This window comes from Puma concolor, chromosome B1 (genome assembly GCF_028749965.1).
Source record: "Puma concolor isolate L17-30 chromosome B1, mPumCon1.1.hap2, whole genome shotgun sequence".
NCBI lineage: Eukaryota > Metazoa > Chordata > Mammalia > Carnivora > Felidae > Puma > Puma concolor.
In genome coordinates, this window is record NC_141670.1 from 150443689 (window position 1) to 150462155 (window position 18467).

Below are 18467 nucleotides of genomic sequence, written 5' to 3' on the forward strand. Positions count from 1 at the left end.
ATGGAAGAAGAAAATTAATATATAAGATATTAATATGAAAACATCCAAAATGTCCATTGATGGATGAATAGATTAAGATGTGAGATACACGCACAAAAACTCACACAATGAAATTCTACTTGGCTATAAAAAAAAAAAGAAACCTTGTATAAAATCTTGTGCTTTACAACAGCATGGATGGACCTTGACGGCGTTACGCTAACACAAGTCAGGCAGAGAAAGACAAACACCATGTGATTTCACGTATATGTGGAATCTAAAAAGCAAATCAAGCGAACAAACAAAACAAAAGAAAGCCAAACTCACAGAAACAGAGAACAGATTGGTGGTTGCCAGAGAGAGGGAGGATTGGAGGGTGGGCGAAATGGGAGAAGGGGATCAAGAGGTACAAACTTCTAGTCATAAAATAAATAAGAAATGGAAATGTAATATACAGCACTATAATCACTAATACTGTATGGTATATTTCATAACTTAATATGGTGATTAGTAGACTTATTGTAATTATTTTACAGTGTATACAAATACTGAATCATTGGATTTACACCTGAAACTACTATGTCAATTATACTTCAAAAAAGATATTAAAAATAATCTATAAGGAAAAACTTTTTTAAAAGTTAAAGACCTATCTCTGCAGGTATTCAGGGAGATGTTGAGTGACTATAAGCTGTGGTGTAGTAGAAGGGGATTTTGGAATGGTTCAATGACCTCTCTACGCCTTTTCAATTATAATATTCTCAGACTGGATGGTAAATGGGGATGAGTACCTAAAGGAACAGTTTTAGCAGTTAATGCAATAAAAAAAAGCCCAAAGGTTTATTTTCATTAAAGGATTAGAATTAGTGGTAGGGATATGCACATTTTAAGCCATACTCTGGGAAGGCTTATCAGTGGATTAACTCAATAAAACAGCAGAAATACCTTGTTCCACATCTTGTGGCTGGCAAAGTTTGTAGAAATTCAATACATACACATTCCTTAGACATTTCTACTATTTTGGTCATTGAAAACGATGAGAAATGATCTAACCTGTTCAGTACTCAGGAGGAATTTTTTTATTTAAAAAAGTTTGTGATCTCTTCTGAGAGAATGGATAAAGATAAATCTCTGAATTATCTTCAAAGTCCCTGTAAATATTATACATTAAACTAGAAGTGACCTTAGTTGTTGTAGACTCTGGGTCTGGAGTTCTCTCTTGCCCAGCAAGAGAGCGGATGCTGGATTGAAGTGTGACAGAGGCTAATGTCTAGGAGGAGACAAGAGCCCCGAGTAAGGGTCCTTGCTCTGTTTTTATTAGGATCAGAAGGCTTACAACATGATGAGAGTGCACAAAGAGACAATGAAACCATGAACATTAACTCCTGGGCATGGGGGAAAAGGGGTTTTGAAGATATGTGGTGTTAGGGGTTTGGGTCAATACCAAACAAAATTCTGGTGCTGGGTAGAAGGTTTTTTACAGCAGACATGAGGCTCCACCTCTGTTTACCTGAGCTGGCCTAGGGAACAAGAAAGACAGAGCATGCTACCTCAGGGTCAACAAGGCACCTTTCTTTTGCTAAATAGACCCGCTTGGGCAACTTGGCCCGGTTTACCTGTTTTTGTCCTTCCTTCCAGTGAAAGCAGCTTTTTGCTATTGTATTAAATTGGAGGGGGCTTGAATACCGCCCTGAATACCTAATCTTGTTTACCTAATCTTGGATGTTTTTCATCCTGAGGTATCCTATTCCTATACCTTTGTCTTATACTGGGTGCTTTTGCCCTGTTTACCTAATCTTATTTACCTAATCTTGTTTACCCAAACTTGGGTGTGTTAATCCTATGACTTTCTAATTCTTTATGCCTTGTTTACCCATTGGTGCAAGCTCAGAGAATTCCTAAATTTATTCCCCACACTTAGTGACTGTGGATTCCTGCAAAAGAATTCAAATCCTATATGTCCAGGTTGTAGAATCTGAGTGGTTGTCAATTCCACAATCTCCCTGGCACACCTAACTTCCATTTGTTAGGTGGTCATAGATTTCTCATGCCTGGAGTCAGCACCAGCAAGTGCCAGAGTCATAGGCAGACAGCCCCATGACCACCATACTATTCCCTAGAATGGGCTTGGCTTACCATGGCACTAATTATGTGCTTAAAAAATAGTTATTGAGTGAACAAACTAGGCTCATCAGAAGTTGCTTTGTATATTTCTTGGTGTTCTTTATCAGTCATACCATAGCTCAAAACCAAAAGGCCAATAACTGAGAAGCTCCATTTATTAACTGTCCCCATACTCACAAGGCACGGTTTTATCAGAATATTTTGAGTTTTATACCAAATTCTATTGATAGTTTGATATTTTTCACATGGCTCAAAGTATGGAAATTACCATACATATATATTTCAAAAAGTGTTTGTAGCCCATTCCAGAAACTTCCCTTTCTTTCTAGAAGATATGTAACTTATTTTCTCAAAATCAAACTAATATTGGTTAAATACAAAATATAAAGATTAATGACCTCCTTCTATGTACTATATTTTCTAAAATGTTTGAATAGAACCTAAATATTTTGATACAAGATCATGACTTATGGTGCTGCTACCCTGTGTGTGTTACACAGAGCTCTGTAGATACTCCCTATGGTTCCTCCTAAATAGACGTTTTCCCCTGATGCATGTTCTTCATGCAGAGATTAAGAAAGTGGCCTGTAGTCTCATGAATCCAGGATCTGAATCATGCCTCTCCACTTACTCAACTTGGATAAGTCTCTTTGCCTTTTATAACCACCCATTTATTCAGCATTAAAGGAAAAATAACAGTTTTCCTGTTTGCCTCCTAGCTTTAACAATTTAAATAAAGCTGATGTTTTCTATATGCCAGTGGATTGAAATCAAATTTTGAACTTGAACTGCTAGTCTCCTTCAGGTATGAATCTGATCTCCATAGTACTCTAGAATTTCAAGTTTCCCCCCTTGATTTTTATGTCTGAATTATCAAATTATAAGAAGCTTTTTTGTATTTAATAGAGATTAGAGTTATACTAAGTCCTACAGGATCTAGTATACTTACAAAATGTTCTATTAGTTTACATTATTTAAGGTAAAAAATGCTTATGTGCTAGAAGCTGATGAATGCTTTACATGAAATATATTATATTCACAATAGCTCTATGGGATAAACTATGTAATTTATGTCTATTTTTACAGATAAGGAAAATGCAGCTTGGATAGCTTTGGATTTCAGAAAAAGAAAAAACAAAAAGAAAGGTACCTGAGATCACAAATCTAGTAAACTGTGTAACTGGAATGAATGCAAGATTTTTTCCTAACTGTAATACACGTAACATGAAAAGAATTAGGGAAAAATCCACATAGTGAATTACAAGGGGGCTATAGAGATTTTAAATAGTTGTATAATCTGTTATTTTAAAAACTTTATATCAGAAGAGGTTACATTGCAACCCCTTTTGGACATAAGGCTACAATCTATAACAAAGATAGTCTTCTAATTTTGTATATATTAATATATTAAATATTAACATTAAAAATAATAAAATTAAAATAGTTACTATATATTCAAAAAGATAATACTTTTTTGATTTGGGCAAGGGAAGTTTTGGATTAGTCACAAAAATATTTTTATAATAATTGGACATCTTAGAAGGCAAATATTAAAAGCTGTTTTTAAGATATGTCAAACAGAATTGTTAATGGCAATTGATATTCAAAGTGTATTGGTGACATTTTTGTGTCTTATTATTTGAGATAATTGGTAAACAATGCTGCTCAGCTGTTAGCCCTTGCCATTTAAGTTATGAAATTATCAATGGAGATTCAGGTTGTGTTAAAACTTGGTTATAGTCATTAATTTATGAGTTTATTAATCATTTATTGTGCTGTAACTAGAAGTCAGGTACTGTGGAAGTCACTCTATAGTACTCAGTAGTGAAGACACTGTTCATGCCTTACTAGAGCTTACAGCCTGTTAGACAAAATACAAGTAACAACAGTATTTATAAGTGAAACGACTACTTATGGGTACTGTAGAAATACAAAACAGACACCCTAGTATAATATAATGGATCCATGAGAAAATATACCAGAAAATGTAAAGACCTAAGAAGTGATATAATATTAGTCAAATGAAGAGAAGGAGTAATGTTCCAGGCAGAGGGAACAGTGTGAAATTTCAGGTATCAGGGGTTCATGGCATATTTTATGAAATGTAAAGGAGTTTACTTTGGTTGGAATGTAATGATCAAGGGGTTTATAACTGATGTATTAGTGGACCAAGTAATATGAACCATTGAAGCCAATTCAAAGAGTTTGGTGTTTAAGCAGAGACCAATGGGAAGGTGTTGCATGGTTTTAAGCATGGCGGTAACATCAAGGTTCCATTTTTGGATGATCACTCTCTTTGAGGGGGAACAAATATGGAGGTGGTAATATATTAATCCTCATAAGAGATGAGTATTGCCTTCAGGAGGATAGAGACAGTAAAGATAAAGATATTCCAAAGGTATTTATGAGAGAAAATCTTCAGAATATAGCTTTTCACCTTCTGTTAGTGACAGAAAAGTTTATATTGAAATAAACCTCCTGCCAGTAACAATTATATAAACTCTGGACATAATATAAAAAACAATGTTTGGAAAGCATTGGTGAATGACCAAAAGCAGGCAGAAACTTAAGGAAATTAGGCTCTTGCAAGAAAGATTAAATCTGCATTTATAGAATTTTTCCCTTTTAAACACTCTTCATCTGCAGGATGTGGGGGTGGCGGCATCCTCAGTAAGGAAATCACAGTTTTTGAGATATCAGAGGAAGGAGTTTTGGGATGCCAGAGTGGGGAAGTCCCATAATGGAGGGAATGTCTGAGGTGGAAGCCTCAAAATATGTGTATAAAGTGTTCCCAAATTCTTGGGTAACCACTAAAATATGCCTGTGCAAAGCAAGATTTCAAGGATCCCAGGGAAAAACAGTATCTGGAAAGTTGAAGAGGGGAGTAGAGATTTCAGTAGCTTCCTATTGCTGTGGAGACTGAGTTAGGAATTAGAGTTCCATTAACTCTGAGGAGCTTGATAAATATAAGTCTTCTATTCAAGTACCAGAAGGTGAACCCTTGTGGTACTGGAACACTTCTGGCCATGTTAACAGGGCTCAGTTTTGCTCTGGCACTGAGGATAAAAGTGAAATGAATATATGAATAAGTTAAAAAAAAAAGGCTTCATAAGACCAGTGTGATCCTCTACTATATTAACTATTTGAGCACAAAATACAACATTCTTCAGAGGAAGGTAACAGAATGCAGAGTCCCTACGATATAAATCATTTACAAAGACAGCATGCAAAAAAAAATTACTAAATATGCAAAAAAATCCAAAGTGTATCAGTCAAGATTTTCCAGAGAAATAGAACCATAATATCCATTTTCTGTTACTACAGTTGATAATCAACAGAGATTTGATCTGCATGGGTCCATTTAAATGTGGATTTTTTTTTATAGTAAAGTGCTATAAATGTATTTTCTCTTCCTTACAGTATTCTTAATAACATTTTCTTTTCTGTCATTTACTTTATTGTAAGAATACAACTATAATACATATAACATACAACAGATGCCTTATGTTATCAGTATAGCTTCTGGTCAACAATGGGCTACTAAATAGTTAAGTTTTTGGGAAACCAAAGTTATATATAGGTTTCTGACTATGTGGGAGGTTGGCACCCCAACCCTCATGATGTTCAAGGGCCAACTGTATATCTATGTCTGTATATGTTTATTGAGGTTTATTTTGAGGTATTGGTTCATGTGATATGGAGGCTGAGAAGGCCCACAGTCTGCCATCTGCAAGCTGGAGACCCAGGATTGCTGGTGGTGTAATTCAGCTTCAGTCCAGAGGTCTGAGAACCAGGAGAATCTATCGTAGAAGTCCAGTTCAAGAATCAGAGAAAATGAAATTAGATGCCCCAGCTCAAGGGATAAGTCAGAAAAAAGGGGCAAATTCCTCCTTCCGTCTTTTGTTTTATTCAGGCCGTTAGTGACTTGGATGTCACCTACCTACATTGGGCAAGGCAATCTACTGCACTGCGTCCACCAATTTAAATGTTAATCTCACACAAAAACACCTTCACAGACACATGCAGAAATAATGTTTAATTTGAGTGCTCTGTGGAATGTCGAAATGACACATAAATTACCCACTCTACAAGAAAATGTTACCCACACTCAGAAGTAAAATCAATCAATAAAAACAGACCCACAGACAGTCAAGGAATTGAAATAAACTGATTGGGATTTAAAAATAGCTAGGATTGGAGAGAGGGAAGATGGCGGCGTAGGAGGACGCTGGGCTCACCGCGCGTCCTGCTGATCACTTAGATTCCACCTACACCTGCCTAAATAACCCAGAAAACCGCCAGAGGATTAGCAGAACGGAGTCGCCAGAGCCAAGCGCAGACGAGAGGCCCACGGAAGAGGGTAGGAAGGGCGGCGAGGCGGTGCGCGCTCCACGGACTGGCGGGAGGGAGCCGGGGCGGAGGGGCGGCTCGCCGGCCAAGCAGAGCCCCCGAGTCTGGCTTGCAAAAAGCGGAGGGGCATGACGGACTGTGTTCCGACAGCAAGCGCGACTTAGCCTCTGGGAGGTCATAAGTTAACAGCTCTGCTCAGAAAGCGGGAAGGCTGGAGGACAAAGGGAAGGAGAGCTGCTGAGCCCCCTGACGACAGAGCTCAGTTTGGTGGGGAACAAAGGCGCTCGCCAGCGCCATCTCCCCGCCCATCCCCCAGCCAAAATCCCAAAGAGAACCAGTTCCTGCCAGGGAACTTGCTCGCTCAGCGCAAACACCCAATTCTGCGCTTCTGCGGAGCCAAACCTCTGGCAGCGGATCTGACTCCCTCCTGCTGCCACAGGGCCCCTCCTGAAGTGGATCACCTAAGGAGAAGCAAGCTAAGCCTGCCCCTCCTGCCCCCGTGCACCTTGCCTACCCACCCCAGCTAAGACGCCAGATCCCCAGCATCACAAGCCTGGCAGTGTGCAAGTAGCCCAGACAGGCCACCCCACCCCACAGTGAATCCCGCCCCTAGGAGAGGGGAAGAGAAGGTACACACCAGTCTGACTGTGGCCCCAGCGGTGGGCTGGGGGCAGACATCAGGTCTGACTGCGGCTCCGCCCACCAACTCCAGCTATACACCACAGCACAGGGGAAGAGCCCTGCAGGTCCTCACCACGCCAGAGACTATCCAAAATGACCAAGCGGAAGAATTCCCCTCAGAAGAATCTCCAGGAAATAACAACAGCTAATGAGCTGATCAAAAAGGATTTAAATAATATAACAGAAAGTGAATTTAGAATAATAGTCATAAAATTAATCGCTGGGCTTGAAAACAGTATAGCTGACAGCAGAGAATCTCTTGCTACAGAGATCAAGGGACTAAGGAACAGTCACGAGGAGCTGAAAAACGCTTTAAACGAAATGCATAACAAAATGGACCACCACGGCTCGGATTGAAGAGGCAGAGGAGAGAATAGGTGAACTAGAAGATAAAGTTATGGAAAAAGAGGAAGCTGAGAAAAAGAGAGATAAAAAAATCCAGGAGTATGAGGGGAAAATTAGAGAACTAAGTGATACACTAAAAAGAAATAATATACGCATAATTGGTATCCCAGAGGAGGAAGAGAGAGGGAAAGGTGCTGAAGGGGTACTTGAAGAAATAATAGCTGAGAACTTCCCTGAAGTGGGGAAGGAAAAAGGCATTGAAATCCAAGAGGCACAGAGAACTCCCTTCAGACGTAACTTGAATCGATCTTCCGCACGACATATCATAGTGAAACTGGCAAAATACAAGGATAAAGAGAAAATTCTGAAAGCAGCAAGGGGTAAACGTGCCCTCACATATAAAGGGAGACCTATAAGACTCGTGACTGATCTCTCTTTTGAAACTTGGCAGGCCAGAAAGAATTGGCACGAGATTTTCAGTGTGCTACACAGAAAAAATACGCAGCCGAGAATCCTTTATCCAGCAAGTCTGTCATTTAGAATAGAAGGAGAGATAAAGGTCTTCCCAAACAAACAAAAACTGAAGGAATTTGTCACCACTCAACCAGCCCTACAAGAAATCCTAAGGGGGACCCTGTGAGACAAAGTACCAGAGACATCACTACAAGCATAAAACATACAGACATCACAATGACTCTAAACCCGTATCTTTCTATAATAACACTGAATGTAAATGGATTAAATGCACCAACCAAAAGACATAGGGTATCAGAATGGATAAAAAAACAAGACCCATCTATTTGCTGTCTACAAGAGACTCATTTTAGACCTGAGGACACCTTTAGATTGAGAGTGAGGGGATGGAGAACTATTTATCATGTTACTGGAAGCCAAAAGAAAGCTGGAGTAGCCATACTTATATCAGACAAACTAGACTTTAAATTAAAGGCTGTAACAAGAGATGAAGAAGGACATTATATAATAGTGACAGGGTCTATCCATCAGGAAGAGCTAACAATTATAAATGTCTATGCGCCGAATACCAGAGCGCCCAAATATATAAAACAATTACTCATAAACATAAGCAACCTTATTGATAAGAATGTGGTAATTGCAGGGGACTTTAACACACCACTTACAGAAATGGATAGATCATCTAGACACACAGTCAATAAAGAAACAAGGGCCCTGAATGAGACATTGGATCAGATGGACTTGACAGATATATTTAGAACTCTGCATCCCAAAGCAACAGAATAGACTTTCTTCTCGAGTGCACATGGAACATTCTCCAAGATAGATCATATACTGGGTCACAAAACAGCCCTTCATAAGTTTACAAGAATTGAAATCATACCATGCATACTTTCAGACCACAATGCTATGAAGCTTGAAATCAACCACAGAAAAAAGTCTGGAAAACCTCCAAAAGCATGGAGGTTAAAGAACACCCTACTAACGAATGAGTGGGTCAACCAGGCAATTAGAGAAGAAATTAAAAAATATATGGAAACAAATGAAAATGAAAATACAACAATCCAAACGGTTTGGGACGCAGCGAAGGCAGTCCCGAGAGGAAAATACATTGCAATCCAGGCCTATCTCAAGAAACAAGAAAAATCCCAAATACAAAATCTAACAGCACACCTAAAGGAACTAGAAGCAGAACAGCAAAGGCAGCCTAAACCCAGCAGAAGAAGAGAAATAATAAAGATCAGAGCAGAAATAAACAATATAGAATCTAAAAAAACTGTAGAGCAGATCAACGAAACCAAGAGTTGGTTTTTTGAAAAAATAAACAAAATTGACAAACCTCTAGCCAGGCTTCTCAAAAAGAAAAGGGAGATGACCCAAATAGATAAAATCATGAATGAAAATGGAATGATTACAACCAATCCCTCAGAGATACAAACAATTATCAGGGAATACTATGAAAAATTATATGCCAACAAATTGGACAACCTGGAAGAAATGGACAAATTCCTGAACACCCACACTCTTCCAAAACTCAATCAGGAGGAAGTAGAAAGCTTGAACAGACCCATAACCAGCGAAGAAATTGAATCGGTTATCAAAAATCTCCCAACAAATAAGAGTCCAGGACCAGATGGCTTCCCAGGGGAGTTCTACCAGACGTTTAAAGCAGAGATAATACCTATCCTTCTCAAGCTATTCCAAGAAATAGAACGGGAAGGAAAACTTCCAGACTCATTCCATGAAGCCAGTATTACTTTGATTCCTAAACCAGACAGAGACCCAGTAAAAAAAGAGAACTACAGGCCAATATCCCTGATGAATATGGATGCAAAAATTCTCAATAAGATACTAGCAAATCGAATTCAACGGCATATAAAAAGAATGATTCACCATGATCAAGTGGGATTCATTCCTGGGATGCAGGGCTGGTTCAACATTCGCAAATCAATCAACCTGATACATCACATTAACAAAAAAAAAGAGAAAAACCATATGATCCTGTCAATCGATGCAGAAAAGGCCTTTGACAAAATCCAGCACCCTTTCTTAATAAAAACCCTTGAGAAAGTCGGGATAGAAGGAACATACTTAAAGATCATAAAAGCCATTTATGAAAAGCCCACAGCTAACATCATCCTCAACGGGGAAAAACTGAGAGCTTTTTCCCTGAGATCAGGAACATGACAGGGATGCCCACTCTCACTGCTGTTGTTTAACATAGTGCTGGAAGTTCTAGCATCAGCAATCAGACAACAAAAGGAAATCAAAGGCATCAAAATTGGCAAAGATGAAGTGAAGCTTTCGCTTTTTGCAGATGACATGATATTATACATGGAAAATCCGATAGACTCCACCAAAAGTCTGCTAGAACTGATACATGAATTCAGCAAAGTTGCAGGATACAAAATCAATGTACAGAAATCAGTTGCATTCTTATACACTAACAATGAAGCAACAGAAAGACAAATAAAGAAACTGATCCCATTCACAATTGCACCAAGAAGCATAAAATACCTAGGAATAAATCTAACCAAAGATGTAAAGGATCTGTATGCTGAAAACTATAGAAAGCTTATGAAGGTAATTGAAGAAGATTTAAAGACATGGAAAGACATTCCCTGCTCATGGATTGGAAGAATAAATATTGTCAAAATGTCAATACTACCCAAAGCTATCTACACATTCAATGCAATCCCAATCAAAATTGCACCAGCATTCTTCTCGAAACTAGAACAAGCAATCCTAAAATTCATATGGAACCACAAAAGGCCCCGAATAGCCAAAGTAATTTTGAAGAAGAAGACCAAAGCAGGAGGCATCACAATCCCAGACTTTAGCCTCTACTACAAAGCTGTCATCATCAAGACAGCATGGTATTGGCACAAAAACAGACACATAGACCAATGGAATAGAATAGAAACCCCAGAACTAGACCCACAAACGTATGGCCAACTCATCTTTGACAAAGCAGGAAAGAACATCCAATGGAAAAAAGACAGTCTCTTTAACAAATGGTGCTGGGAGAAGTGGACAGCAACATGCAGAAGGTTGAAACTAGACCACTTTCTCACACCATTCACAAAAATAAACTCAAAATGGATAAAGGACCTGAATGTGAGACAGGAAACCATCAAAACCCTCGAGGAGAAAGCAGGAAAAGACCTCTCTGACCTCAGCCGTAGCAATCTCTTCCTCGACACATCCCCAAAGGCAAGGGAATTAAAAGCAAAAGTGAATTACTGGGACCTTATGAAGATAAAAAGCTTCTGCACAGCAAAGGAAACAACCAACAAAACTAAAAGGCAACCAACGGAATGGGAAAAGATATTTGCAAATGACATATCGGACAAAGGGCTAGTATCCAAAATGTATAAAGAGCTCACCAAACTCCACACCCGAAAAGCAAATAACCCAGTGAAGAAATGGGCAGAAAACATGAATAGACACTTCTCTAAAGAAGACATCCGGATGGCCAACAGGCACATGAAAAGATGTTCAGCGTCGCTCCTTATCAGGGAAATACAAATCAAAACCACACTCAGATATCACCTCACGCCAGTCAGAGTGGCCAAAATGAACAAATCAGGAGACTATAGATGCTGGAGAGGATGTGGAGAAACGGGAACCCTCTTGCACTGTTGGTGGGAATGCAAATTGGTGCAGCCGCTCTGGAAAGCAGTGTGGAGGTTCCTCAGAAAATTAAAAATAGACCTACCCTATGACCCAGCAATAGCACTGCTAGGAATTTATCCAAGGGACACAGGAATACTGATGCATAGGGGCACTTGTACCCCAATGTTCATAGCAGCACTCTCAACAATAGCCAAATTATGGAAAGAGCCTAAATGTCCATCAACTGATGAATGGATAAAGAAATTGTGGTTTATATACACTATGGAATACTACGTGGCAATGAGAAAAAATGAAATATGGCCTTTTGTAGCAACGTGGATGGAACTGGAGAGTGTGATGCTAAGTGAAATAAGCCATACAGAGAAAGACAGATACCATATGGTTTCACTCTTATGTGGATCCTGAGAAACTTAACAGGAACCCATGGGGGAGGGGAAGGAAAAAAAAAAAAAAAAAAAGAGGTTAGAGTGGGAGAGAGCCAAAGCATAAGAGACTGTTGAGAACTGAGAACAAACTAAGGGTTGATGGGGGGTGGGAGGGAGGAGAGGGTGGGTGATGGGTATTGAGGAGGGCACCTTTTGGGATGAGCACTGGGTGTTGTATGGAAACCAATTTGACAATAAATTTCATATATAAATAAAAAAAAATAGCTAGGATTAGGGGTACCTGAGTGGATTAGTCAGTTGAGCATCTGACTCTTGATATCAGCTCAGGTCTTAATCCTAACGTAGAGTTCAGGCCCTGCACTGGTTTCTGCACTAGGCATAAAAATAACTAGGATTAAACATGTTAGAGAATTTATAGGAATATGATTAAAATATTGACTGAAAAGTTTGATAATTTTTGGAAAAATAAGAAAATTGCTAAAAAATCAAATAGTAATCCAAGAACTTCAAAATTTAAAAACTTGAATTAAAATTCATTGCATGATATTAAGAGCAGAAGCAGATTGGCTATAATCGAAGAAAGGACTAATGAATTTGAAAGTCAGTAGAAATTTTCCAAACTGAACAACTGAGAAAACTAAAATTAGCAAAGGCTCAATGCTCTGGGGAATAATATTAAGCAACCTAATGTGTATGTTATTGCAGTTCTAGAATGAGAGAAGAGAGAAAATGGAACAGAAAAATGGTCAAAGAAATATTGAGAAGGTTTTTCCAAATTTGATAAAAAACCAACACACCAATCTAGGAAACTCAGTGCACAGCAAGTTAGATTAATACAAAGATAACTACATTTAAGTCTGTTATAGTCAACCACTAATACCAAAGATACAGAGAGAGTCTGTTAAGCAGCTTAAGGAAAGAAAGATACATTGCATATAGGGAAATGTCAACATTAATGATAGCTGATTTTTCACCTGAACCAATGGGAACTAAAAGATAATGTAACAATGTCTTTAAAGTGTGAAAAGGAAAAAATATCAGCTTAGAATTCTACATCCAGAAAAGATAATCTATAACAATGTAGACATAATAAAGGAATTTTGAGGTTTAAGTGAAATTATACCAGATGAAAATTCACACCTATAGGAAAGAAGTAAGGAAGAGCACTGAAACTGCTAAACTGTGTAAGTAAATGTAGGTGTTTTCTTTTCCTTCTTAAAATCCTTTAAGAATTAATATTGGGGCACCTGGGTGGCTCAGTTGGTTAAGCATCTGACTTTGGCTCAGGTCATCATCTCACTGTTCTTGAGTTCGAGCTCTGCATCGGGCTCTGTGCTCTCAGCGCAGAGCTCATTATGGATCTTCCATCTCTCTCTCTCTGCCCTTACCCTGATCGTCCTCTCTCTCTCTCAAAAAAAATTAAAAGAACATTAAAAAAAGAATTAATAGACAAATGTGGAAGTAAAATATGTGAAAGTATTAGCACAAAGGACAATAGTATATAATATGGTATTATACAATTGTAATATAATTTTGTTACAGGAAAAGAGGTAGGATATTAATTCTACATGGCCCATGACAAATTAAGGATGTGTAAAATAATCCTCAGAGAAAACACTAAGTGATATAAATTTATTAGCTAAAAAGCCAATAATGGAGATAGAAAGGAAAAATAGTAATACAGGTTTAATCCAAAACAGGGAGGGGAAACAAAGCACACAGGAGAGAACAGAAAACAAGTGAATAGACTTAAACCCAATCATATCAACAAATACACGAAATTTGAATGGACTAAATATTCCAATTAAAAGACAAATTTTGAGGCTGGATAAATAAAGTAAGAACCAACTAACTATATGACATTTATAAGACACATTCTTTAAATATAAAGACAAAGTTGAAAGTAAAGGAATGGTAAAAGATATATCATGTAAATACTGAGCATAAGCTCGTATGTCTTCATTAATATTAGGCAAAGTGAGAGTCAAAATATGGTGTATTATTGGAGATAATTAGGGTCATGTCAAAATTAAAAGATATCTCCTTAAGAAAATAGGAGTCCCAGATGTGTATGCACCTAAAATCAGAGCTTCAAAATCTATGAAATAAAAATTGACAGAAGTAGGGAAGAATAAACAAATCAGCACTTGCACTTGAAGAGTTTCACATCTGTTTTAATTCTTTTCCTATATTCAAAATATAGGAAATTTAAATGAAATAACCAAATTGATCTAATGCATGTAGAAGATGGGACCCAGCAACTGCAATATAAGCATTATTTTTAAGTGCACAGAAAATATTCACCAAGACAGACTATAGTCTGAGGCACAGACTAGTAACAATAAATTTCAGAGGAGTAAAATGATATAAAATGTTCTGGCAGAATGGGACAGCTGTCAGATATGTCTGACGTTCTGTTCTGAGAAGCAGTGGGCCAAGGACCGCTTTACACCTAAGATGACTAAGGAACTTCCAGAGGTGGGTGTCCAAGTCAAACTTAAGGCAGCCCCACTGAGCAACCAAGACTGTCAGCTGTACCCAACCCAGTCTCAGAAGCAGCAAGGACCTCTGGTGGTTTCCAGCCAGAACTGAGCAGGCATTCTTAGCTGAGACACTAAGAGATGGTTAAAGCAGTATTGGGACATCCAGGTAGCTGTTTTCCAAGAGAAAAACTGGGTTAGAACTGATGCAGTCATGGTCAGGAATGAAGAAATAAAGAATGGGGTGTTTGGAGGTCGCTTAATTATTTGGAATGTGTTAAGAGAAATAGTTTTCCTTAAAAATTTCACATGATAAACACATTGCAGAAAATTTTGAAAAAGTAAAAGCACAGTACCTTGATGTTCTTACCTTGACACTTTGTGTTACTTTGCCATCATTATTATGCGTGATTTGGGGGTAGTTTTATTCACAGTTAATTTATGTTGAGTTTCAAATTAATATTATATGAACATACTTCATTATACATGACTGCTAAATACCCTGTTAATGAATGTTTTGTAGTTCCCTTTTGTGAGAAGACTTCTTTTTTTGTTGTTTTGTTTTTTTTTCTGGTAGTTTGGTAAAGCTTCAGTAAATTGCTGTGTATAACAGATAGGATATTTTTCTTATATACGCATGTGTGCAATAAATTGAATCAAGGAATATAAACTTAATTTTATAAATTCCCTGTTGCTTTGAGAAAATGGAATGCTCATTACAATACACTTTTACCTACACTGGCTGTTTTAATTATGTATCATTTGTGCCTACTGAGTTATAAATATACATCATATTCATTATCAAATAAGATGTGAGATACTTTCCCATGCTTATTTACTAATTATTCCTTTTTTGTTTTGTCTTTTTCTCCCTTTTTTGTTTTCAACAATGGATTTGAATCAGCTGACAATATAATAAAAAATATTATCCATGAAAAAGAATATATTTTCTGATTTCAATGTGCTTAATTTAAAGTTAATAATAATAACATATGTTGAAATACTCAACCATTTAGATATATATCAATTCATTTCTCAATAATGCATGAGTTAAAAAAGAAAGCAATGATTAGAATTTTATATCTTTAAAATGTTTATATAAGAATAGTGTGGAGGTTCCTCAAAAGATTAAAAATAGACCTACCCTATGACCCAGCAATAGCACTGCTAGGAATTTACCCAAGAGATACAGGAGTGCTGATGCATAGGGGCACTTGTACCCCAATGTTTATAGCAGCACTCTCAACAATAGCCAAATTATGGAAAAAGCCTAAATGTCCATCAACTGATGAATGGATATTTATATAAACAATGGAATACTACGTGGCAATGAGAAAGAATGAAATATGGCCCTTTGTAGCAATGTGGATGGAACTGGAGAGTGTTATGTTAAGTGAAATAAGTCATACAGAGAAAGACAGACACCATATGTTTTCACTCTTATGTGGATCCTGAGAAACTTAACAGAAGTCTATGAGGGAGGGGAAGAAAAAAAAAAAGAGGTTAGAGAGGGAGACAGCCAAAGCATAAGAGACTCTTAAAAACTGAGAACAAACTGAGGGTTGATGGGGGGTGGGAGGGAGGGGAGGGTGGGTGATGGGTATTGAGGAGGGCACCTGTTGGGATGAGCACTGGGCATTGTATGGAAACCAATGTGGCAATAAATTTCATATTAAAGTAAAATAAAATAAAATGTTTATATAAGAATAAAAGAAATGTTTAGTATCAGTGATCTAAGCTAGAGGTTGGCAAATTCTAGCCTGAGAGTCAAATGTAGACCATGCTTATTTTTGTAAATAAAGTTTAATAGGAACACAACTATATCCATTCATTGACATAATGTCTAAAACCAATGTAAGAAGAAACAAAAATTGAGACAACCTGTATTTAATAAAGTATAATTAAAATATTCCCTCCAAGAAAGCTCTGGGCCCAAGTGACTTTACTGGTGAGTGCTATCAAACATTTAAAGAAGAAATAATATTAGTAGCACACAGACTCACTTAGGAAGATCAGAGCATTTCTCAACTCATGTTATAAAACCAGAAAAACCCCAATATAAAAACTTCCAAGGATATTATAAGAAAAGAAAATCGCCGACTAATAGCATTCATGAACACAGATGTTAAAATCATTCATATAATATTAATGAATCAAACCCAGTGATGAGTGGAAAAAGCCCTCGTAAAGGCCTGAGAAAAAAGGGAAAACATTTTAGATTTCTTTCTAAAGCAGCATGGCTGTATATAAACTTTGTTTAAACCAAAAGCCTGATTTATGTCCCACCAAGCATACATTGCACACCTGTTTCGTAAATAAGCAGCCTAAAGGAACCATCTTGTCTTTAAGATATTGATCCATGTTCCTGCTCCTTGCATTTCTTGAAGTTAAATACTTATTATTCTTACCTATATGTTAGTCTATAATCTTTTGAACTTCTACAAGATGTAAGAAAGTATATAGCCCTGTAAAAACTGTTCGTTCTCTGAACACTTTCTTCCCTATGAACAGCATGTTTCCTGGGTAGTTGTCCTAACTTAGGCTCAGATAAAGCTCTCTTACTTTAGGATTCTAAAGGTTTATGCATTTTGCGTTGATATCAGCAATATTTTAAAAAGATAATGCATTACAACAAATTGGCATTTATTTTTTTAAGCTTGGAAGTTGATTCAACATTAAAAAATGAAACAATGTAATTCACTACATAACCAAATCAAAGGGAAAATTCATATTATTATTTCAGTGAACACAGAGAAGTCATGTGACAGAAGTCAGCTAAAGATTCATTAAAAAAAAAATTCTCACCAATCTAGAAATAAACGGGATTTTCACAATCTGATAAAGGTAATTTGTGGGAAGTGCACAGATGACATCATACTTAGTTGTGAAATAATAAATGCTTTCTTCCTAAAAAAGGGACAGTGGAAACATGCCCATTTTTATTCCTTCTAATCACCATTACAGTGGATACCCTAGTCAGTTTAACAGGGTAAGAAAATGAATTACAAACATATAAATTGAATAGAAACAAGTGAAATTATTTTTATTTCCAGAAAATATTATTTTTTAGGTAGAAATGATATGGAATCCCCAAGTACCTATGGAAACTAATAAATGTATTTAGTGAGATCTTATCATACAAGTACAATGTATAAAAATCAACTGTATTTCTATATACTAAAAATGGAAAGTGAAATTTAAAAACATAAAATACTTAGAAATAAATTTAACAAATTTTGCAAGACCTCTACATTGAAAGCCACAATATACTTAAGAGATAAACTTAAAAAGGGTCCTAGGTAGTTCAGTAAGGTAAGCATCTGACTCTTGATTTCTGCTCCGGTCATGATCTCATGGTTCATGAGTTCAAGCCCTGCATTGGGCTCTGTGCTGACAGTGCAGAGTCCGTTTGGGATTCTTTCTCTCTCCCTCCCTTTCTTCCCCTCTCATGTTCTCTCTCACTCTCTCTCTCAAAATAAATAAATAAACTTAAAAAAAGATACAAACTAAAAAAGACCTAAGTAAATATATATCATGTTCATGAATTGAAAGACTCAATATTGTTAAGATATCAAGTCTTTACTAATTGATCTAGAAGTTAAGTACCATCCCATTAAAACTTGAGGAGAGTAGAAATTGGCAAACTGATTCTAAAATTTATACAGAAATGCAAAAGATATAAAGTTATAGTAACCAAGACCATGTGGTATTGATGCAAAAGTAGAAAAACACTTAAATGGAATAGATTATAATCCAAAGATAGATGCAAATAAAGTCAATTGATTTTCAATAAAGATTCCAAGGCAACTCAATTAGAAAATGATAGTCTTTTAAACAAATGATGCTAGTGTAACATAAACTAGGTATCTGTGTGGAAAAAAATTTTTCTTGCCCTATCTTCAGACTGTACATAAAAATTAATAGCTATGGAACTAAATAATGTAAAAGCTAAATCATTAAAAAAATCTTTAAGAAAACATAGGAACATATATTCATTACTTTGGAGTAGGTG